General features: G+C 41.4%; 1 pseudogene; it reads right to left on the bottom strand.

The window, feature by feature from the left end:
- Nucleotides 1-5,411: 5,411 nt before the first annotated feature.
- On the bottom strand, nucleotides 5,412-6,326 carry LOC131676039 (coiled-coil and C2 domain-containing protein 2A-like; annotated as a pseudogene).
- Between the last annotated feature and the right edge of the window lie 2,429 nt (nucleotides 6,327-8,755).

Below are 8,755 nucleotides of genomic sequence, written 5' to 3'. Positions count from 1 at the left end.
CTTGTAGATAGTCAACTTCGTACGACGACGAACTCTGTTCGACCGAAGTGTTATGCGGAGGCCAAAGTAAGCACGATTTCCTGCCACGATGCGTCTACGAATCTCTCTGCTGGTATCATTGTCGGCGGTCACCAGTGAGCCCAAGTACACGAACTCTTCAACCACCTCGATTTCGTCGCCACCGATGCAAACTCGAAGCGGGCGGTTCTCATTTTCTTCTCGTGAACCTCTTCCTATCATGTACTTTGTCTTCGACGTGTTGATGGCAAGTCCGACGCGCTTGGCTTCTCTTTTCAGTCTGATGTAGGCTTCCTCCATCTTCTCAAAGTTTCGTGCAATAATATCAACGTCATCGGCGAAGCCAAGTAGCTGAACGGACTTTGTGAAAATCGTACCACTCGTGCTCGATCCCTGCTCTTCTTATTACACCTTCCAGCGCGATGTTGAATAACAGACACGAGAGACCATCACCTTTCCGTAACCCTCTGCGTGATTCGAAGGGACTCGAGAGCGTCCCTGAGACACGTACTACGCACATCACCCGATCCATCGTCGCCTTCACTAATCGCGTCAGTTTGTCCGGGAATCCGTACTCGTGCATAATCTGCCATAGCTGATCTCGATCGATAGTGTCGTATACGGCTTTGAAGTCGATGAACAAATGATGTGTGGGCACACTGTACTCGCGGCATTTCTGCAGTACTTGACGAAGAGCGAACACCTGGTCCGTGGTAGATCGTTCGCTCATGAAACCCGCCTGGTACTGCCCCACGAACTCTTGCAATTGGTGATAGTCGACTGCATAGTATTTGGGAGAGTACCTTGTAGGCGGCGTTCAGCAGGGTGATTGCTCGGTAATTACAGCAATCCAGCTTGTCGCCCTTTTTGTAGATAGGACACACGACACCTTCCATCCACTACTCCGGTAAAATCTCCTCCTCCCAAATCTTGGTAATCACCCAGTGCAGCGCTTTAGCCAGTGGCTCGCCACCGTGTTTTAGTAGCTCGCTTGGTATTTGGTCAACCCCAGCGGCTTTATTATTTTTGAGCCGGCTGATCTCCTCCTGGATTTCTTGGAGATGTGGTGTGAGTTGGGGGTTTGAATTTATTCAAATTAAACATATTGCTTAAATTAAGTAAATTCAACTCTTTAATTAAAACTATTTGTACTGTAACTTCAACTTCCAAAAATACCAATATTGATTGGGTTATAGCGAATTTCACGAAATTGGAAATCGCCATCTTGGATTTAAAAATGGCGTCAAAAATCAATTTTTGGAACCTACTCGTTAAGATCATTCCAAATACACTCATATTGACTGGGTTATAGTGAATGTGGCTAACCCGAAAGTCGCCATCTTGGAATTCAAAATGGCGTCAAGCATCGATCTTTATCTACTACTCGTCAAGACCATTCGGAAAATACCCATATTGATTGGGTTATAGCGAATTTCGCCAAACCGGAAGTCGCCATCTTTGATTTCAAAATGGCGTCAAAAATCAATTTCTGGCGCCTACTCTTCAAGTCCATTCCAAAAATACCCATATTCATTGAGTTATAGCGAATTTCGTTAAACCGGAAGTCAATTTCTGGAACCTACTCAAGACCATTTCGAAAATACCCATATTGTTGGGGTGCGGGCCATAAGGAATCTTCCAGACCCGTCTCTTCCATCTTTCCGAAAATCTTCGAAGTCTTTTGCATTCAAAAGGAATATTTTTTGCAAAAACCGCGTTAATTGGAAAATCCGCTTAAAAAACCGCGTTAATTGGAAAATCCGCGTAAAAAAACCTCGTAAAAAACCACGCAAAAAACCGCGTAAAAACCTGGGTTTAGTAATTTCTTTGTAATCATTCGCCTTATTAAATTGTTATATGAGGAAAGCGTAAAAAATGAAAACTTTATTTGATAGTTGACATTTGTTAAAACATGCGTTCTTAAGGGAGTTATCTACTTTGTGTACAAGTTTTAAAACGAGTTTTATTGCTTGAATCGACGGAATACACTACAAAATATTGAGAGGTCAATTCAAAGTATTTTCGAAGAAAGCAATATAGCGTACGGACAAACGCATCCTTCCTCTTCTTCGATCGCTTCTTTGCTGGTGGTGCCGGTTGTTGGGTTGGAGACACTGGGCGTGTTTGTTCTTGAGTGAATATTTGTTCCTGTCAGATCCGTAGATATTCGTTTTGTAGCCGTTTGTGGCTTGGCATAAGATAACGGTGTGCTGTTTTCGGTTATAGCATGTGGGCTTTTCTTAGCTGTTTTTGCACAAAGATTTCCGTGGTACAGTGTCTTTTCGTAGAATTCGCGCATAGGAACGTACCATGGTGTCATAACCAGTGTTGTCTGGTGAAACGTCCCATTTTCGATTGATCCGCATAAAATAGTTACGCATGAAAAAGTTGATTTTTACGGGATCATTCTCATCACAAAAACCCGGGAAAATGCAAAGTTACGGCTCTTCTGGAAGCCACTGCTCCATATCATGACATAAATTTGTTAATCACGATGTCAGGGGCGCGTGAAGATAATTCGTGTAAGCACGTCTGCCTAGAGCCCTTGCCTATATATACGGGGATGATGTTGCTAACGTGGCAGCTTTCGTTAGTGTGATGCACGACTGTGCTTCTTATTGTTTGATAGTGTGCATTTGCAGGGCGTTAACTTTTCCCGGACTGAGTTAAAGGTTCCCCCACACTGACGCGATTATGTCGCAGCGACTGCGAAAATTTCGCTTAGCGATTTCGTCGCGCTTCCTGCGACCGTGCGATTCGCATGTGTGCCCACACCGGCGCGAATTTCGCATTACAAGCGACACAAAGTGACATTTGCAAACTATAGTAGCTAGATGGGACAACCTCAATTTTAATCTCATGGTAATACGACGTATGTTGTCCTAAAATTAAAAAAAAAATATTTTTCGATTGTTTTATCAGCCATTCAGTGAGAATAGTGTATTTGTCCGCGTGTCTTTATATTTAAAACATCTTTGCGTGAAGCAGGTCGTTTACTCGACACAGTCTAGACACAGTAAGAAAACAAACAAGAAGAGAGGATAGTAAATCAGTTGACTATAAATATTGCATTATTCAACAATCTGTTTTCAACTATAGTATACCAAGAAGCGCAGTGCTAGTTCAGCAACACAGAAATATACCTCAGAAGAATCAACTTTCACCGCTGACCAGGTTCGTGTTCTTATCCGCGAATGTGACATTCGAGGTCGTAAACTACTGTTTGATTCCAGTGCGGTCGAGAAAATTTCCGGCGAATCCAATGCAGCAACAACGTCCACTTGCAGTACCGCAATACAAAGCCACAAAGCGATCTAACAGCGTGGGAAATTTTATCATCGCAAAATTTTATATCAGCACAACAGCTATACCAAAAGCGATACCACGTCGATGGCCGAAATGATTTTTGGTTCTGCACCTATAGTCTTCCAGGACAGCAGTTTGAAGGTACATTGATTAAAAACTCGAAAAACCATTAAGTATGCTTACGTGTTTCAGTAGCCAACAGTAGCAGCAACAGCAGTAAAAAAGTATCCACTTCCACCTACTTGGGCTATTAACTGCCAAGTATCGGTCAGAATGCACTATACAACGGCCGACATACGTCGGAAAGTGATCGTAGCTCTATAGGTACAACGTCACTACGGTCGTTTACTGTTACTTCGTCCACTTTGACGTAATATGATACTTCGTACAACCACAGACAAAGGCCACCACTGCCAATCGAGTTTGCGCATTTGGAGCATCTGGCAGATCCGAGACTTTCAACCAAAAGTGGCCTTGACTCAGGGTATGGTGGAACGGAACCTTGGGCGTTTTCATCAAGTCAACCACGCCATCGCACCAAAACAGTCTAGCATCAATTTCTAGTGATTTCGAAGACTTAGTTTAGATACCAGTATTGATTGAGCCAGTGGTAAAAATCGACGGAATAGTGAAACCATAGTACTGACTAGACAAAAAGCGTTTAGCGGGGAAGTTCTTTCCACTGCAACCAATTATCGCGGGAGACCTTTGCACAAAAAGGCACGTCTAGGAATTGTGCTGTGCGTTCAACTAAACGATGACATGCTGCAGGAAATTGAAGCATTCAGCTCGGAACACATGAGTATATTTGAATCAATGCTGTGTCGTTTAAGAATGGCGGCGGAAAACGCAAGCTACAGGTAGCCGCAGTTACTCCAGGTAGGCTTGATAGAAACCCTTCACTTACCTGTTCAAACAGTTGTGTTAATTTATTGCTACAGATAATGCTGGCTGCCGGCATAACGCAGCAGTGCCCAGTGGATTTTTTTACTGTACCCAAACTGGTAAGTCCCATGTGGCTAACGCTAAGCAGTGGTGCGTGCACTCTTGGAACTCAAAGCAGTACATGTTCTAATCGGGCTGCGCTTAAAATTGATAATAATTTTATGAACGATCTTTGTTACCTGCTATTGCTGGCCGACATTAAGGATACACATTTTTCATCAGCGCACTACTAACGGCGATATTAAAGTACTACCTGGGCTGGGTGAGTACCATTGCCCCTGTGAGTGGTTCCGCTTACGAAGCAGATACAGATTGTGCTACAATACAGCGATAGAAGGAGAAGCGGTGCAAACTAACTACCAATCACCCGTACATCGTACTGTGGGTCCAATGTAGCTATTTGTATGGAACCGTCGGACACCCGGTGAAACTGTCGAGAACAATGATCTGCAGAAGCCCCCAATTGAGCAATACCATGGATAAAATTCTAAATGAGCTATCTTACGTCGTAAGATGTAGCGAGATCAAGCGGGTTGTCCTCGCAGAGGCTTTCGACGAGTATAAAGCTGAGCAGGCATTCGCTGCGCAAAAGATTATAAATAATTATTCGCTCCTTATGTTAATTGTTAACTTTAATCAAAAATGCTTTTCCTTGACCTGATGCACAGTGTAAATTAACAGATTTTCGTACGTAATAAAACTGCAAAATTACGAAAAATACAAATTATAGCAACAGTGTCGTAAGGTTTGGTGGAAATAACTGTGGAGAAAATAGAGGATTACACAAATCCCCCAGATTCTTGCGATCCGGATCTGCGATGGTTCGTTCGGCAACCACGACCAAAGATTGAACTTCGATGGCTGGTAATGAATAAGTCTTGCTGAGAGCGAACTGGTCGGAGTTACGTCAGACCGGGCTAAGTGACAATATATTGATTTCGAGAAAGGCAAATTTAAAGTTTAAATTGTAGCATACTTTATATTGTATATACTATTGAGGAAAGGATAACAGTTGACTGAACAGTTCCAGATTGCCATTCGTATTAGTTTCCAGACTAGTGTCCGACTGAAAGTTGGGAAGGGCGTATGCAAGTTGGTTACTTATATGGCTGAAACTAGAATATAGTTATTGCGTTTTTTTGCTATAGCATACCATCCGAGAATACACAATTGATAGCTTCATAAACTAACCGGTTCCATGTAATTTTACGGTGCGTTCTCCAAATTGCAATCTTCTTAACAATCTTTTTTTCAATAGTTTTTTACAAATCTCGTACATTCAGTGCATTTTTGTACAAGTAAATTCCATCGTGAATACAACCGGTGGGAGCTTCATGAGATCGATTGAATAGCGGTCTTCAGTAGGCTGATTTGTTCACATCTAGCTGCGTCAGGAACACCCGGTTCTCTTTTTGAATATTTCCCTAGACGTTGTCCTCATTGACAAAGTAGTAAATTCTACTTAAAGGACAGTACGTATCGGAGCTGGAGTATTTTTTACCACTGGTTGGATCTACAAAGTAGAAATCGTTGTTCTCTCGTATAATGACAAAAGTACTATCGCCTGTTAGGAGACTTTGTCCTAAGATAAGATACACATCGTACTCCAAAAAGATGTAAAACAAGGTAATAAAACACCTTAATCCTTCGGCGAAGCTTGGCTTCATAAATATTGTCTATCTTTGGAACCGATTAAAAATTACTCGGTTAGTGGACCGAATTCCGCCAATTTGTGAACATGCGTCCATGTTGTAGTGAATAGGAATTGGCGAAACATATCGCCTATATATCATTAGCTTCACGTTTTCATCGATCACAAAGGGAACGTTGATCGAACCAAGCAGCCTTGTAACGCAGACCCTTTCGCCACTGATCAACATTGCTAGCGGTAGCATCCCCTCCTGGGAAACTCGCTGCGGTACTCCTCTCCTCACAGATAAATACGCACCAGTCTGCTGCAACACCACACACTCCAGCCCGTTGGTACCGAACTTGGGAGTCTCCACATTCGGTACCAGGATTATAAACAACCCACTGAGACGTCCAAAAAATTGTTTCAAAATCGTTCAACACGGATCCAACGATGGTGTTTCGTTGAACGGTTATTTGGACGATGTCCAAATTGGTCCAACGAACGTCCTTCATTGGACGATTTTGAAACCAACCGTTCTTAGAGGGAAGGAGATGTAAGTTAACTCTCGCATATACGACAGATTAGATCCGGTTAGCATAGAGGCGAAGACTACATATTAAGAAGACTGATATCTCTTTCCTTCCCCCATACAAACGAGAAGCGACAGAGGTTACAGCACCTCTATTGTCTGAAGGTAGGAAGCTTAATGTAAAAGTGTATATGTGTGTGTGCATCACTATGGGAAGTACCACCTTTACCCGCAAGTGGCGTTGCTGTTACTGTCTCCAGATTCTGGACAGAGTTAGCAGTCTTCTTGATATGCAGTCTTCGATAGAGGTGTATTCAGATGATTCGTCGTTGCTGCGCGTATATCCGACCAGAAGCAGTGGGGTTTTGATTTCGAATGTTCTCTCAATCTAGGCGGACAGATACATGTACATATACTCGTGAGAAATTGAGCAGCTATCAGTAGGTCTGTTCCAGGAGAAACTGGAAGTACTCCGGAGAAAATCGTTCCTTTACTCTCTTCTTCTTTTTTTTCTTCTTCTGGTAGCAAACCGGAGTAAAAAGGAGCAAGAATTTTTTGCTCCTGTTTACTCCGGAGTGATTTCCTTGTACTGGAACAAAGCTAGTGTGAGTATATTTTGATTTGATGTGCACTTGCTCTATTGGGTTATACCGTTAACCAACATACAGAACTTGCTCGACGAGAGGTTGCTATTTATTCGTCCAGTTGAAGAAACATGATTATCATCTGATCGCATGGGAATTCCGATCGAGTCCGTACCCAAGATTTCATCGATTATCTTTATGTTGTGGGGAACTTCATTCTCCCGCTCGATTTGCGGTATGAATTTTATATTCTTATTTTTCAGATTGTTATGGAATCTTTGGCATAACATGTTCAACCGTTCATTGGCGTTAATTTCTTCCCTCAAACAAAATGCTAAAACATCTTCGTTGAACAAGAAATGATCGTCCTTTTCCGGGAGGCCTTTCTCATCATCCGTATTATTACCGACGTTTCTTTTTTCCAATGCTTTCACTAATTCTTCTACGGCGGAATCGTTGGGTTCGTCGAACTATTTTTCGATCAGCTCTTTGGAAAGATGAGTCCGCTTTGGAATATTTTTTATTCTCGAAGGACTTGAAGCACTGGATTATAGTAGGGTAAGGTGGGGCAAATCCGACCGTTGGGTAAACCCGACCACCCTCTGTTACCGAAAATCAGAAGCACTACGCGAACTAATATCAATGTTGTCGTGTAGTGCATCGAAAATAATCATAATGGTGGTATGACAGTATTTTATTAGTCTACATTAAGATGCTCATACAACAAAAAGTGTGTTTTTACAATTTTTTATTTGACTTTTGTGCATCATTGACTACAGGATATTTCTGATTCTTAAAGTGATTATATAATAAATGTAAGTGGATTTAAAATCTTTGATTTAAGTCCTACAAAGTACATAGATGAATTTAGTTCAACCTTTTTCATATATTTTTTAATTGCATCGTAAAGAAAAATGACGCGGTGGGGCAAATCCGACCTCAAAATATTGGGGTAAATCCGACCGCTTTTTTGCTAAGAAAATTTTTATTTATCAAATTGAAATATATTTTTATTGTTATTATTTATTATTTTTATGCAAAATGGTTCATAGTAACAAACGAAAGACACAAAAACGTGATGATTATAGTATTCGTCAAGCAATTGCTCCGATGCAAATGGGAATATCATTACGTGCTACTGCTCGTGATTTTAGCATTCCAACATTAATATTGATCTCCATTTTCTTCATGTTACAATTCAATAACACAACATTCATTTATCTATCATTGAAAAACCATATAATTTGAGTAATATCCGCACTAAATCAACCAAAAACATAGGGGGTCGGATTTACCCCACCATTTTTGAAAGCAGCAAAAATGAACATTTTTGTAAAACGCTTGTATCTCAAGATATTCCGAAGATCTAAATAAAATGCTTTTTTACGTTTTAACGACATTCAATTAGCTAGAGATTACTGGGTAGGGAAAGTTATGAAACCTAGAGCCATAGTACTCAAGTGAGAGCAAGGATGTGAAGTAAACAGATCGGAAAACTAGAAGTGGCAGGGTCATTAGAACAGGCCTAATATCGTGCGGGCTTAATTTTTGCCTTCTGATAATGAGGGTCGAGCTTAGGCAGAATAACTACGAATCACCCGAGTTCACTATCATGTGTCCTTGATAAAGGTAGACTATCTATCTTTACCGCGACAACCGGCAAAAATTAAGCCACGCAAGATCACCACTGAAAACCTGTCGACGATTAGCATCAATCTGAATGATGATTGCTGCTGTTCA

Source organism: Topomyia yanbarensis, chromosome 1 (genome assembly GCF_030247195.1).
Source record: "Topomyia yanbarensis strain Yona2022 chromosome 1, ASM3024719v1, whole genome shotgun sequence".
Lineage (NCBI taxonomy): Eukaryota > Metazoa > Arthropoda > Insecta > Diptera > Culicidae > Topomyia > Topomyia yanbarensis.
Note: the sequence above shows the minus strand (reverse complement) of the source record. Positions and strands in the feature narration are given on the sequence as shown.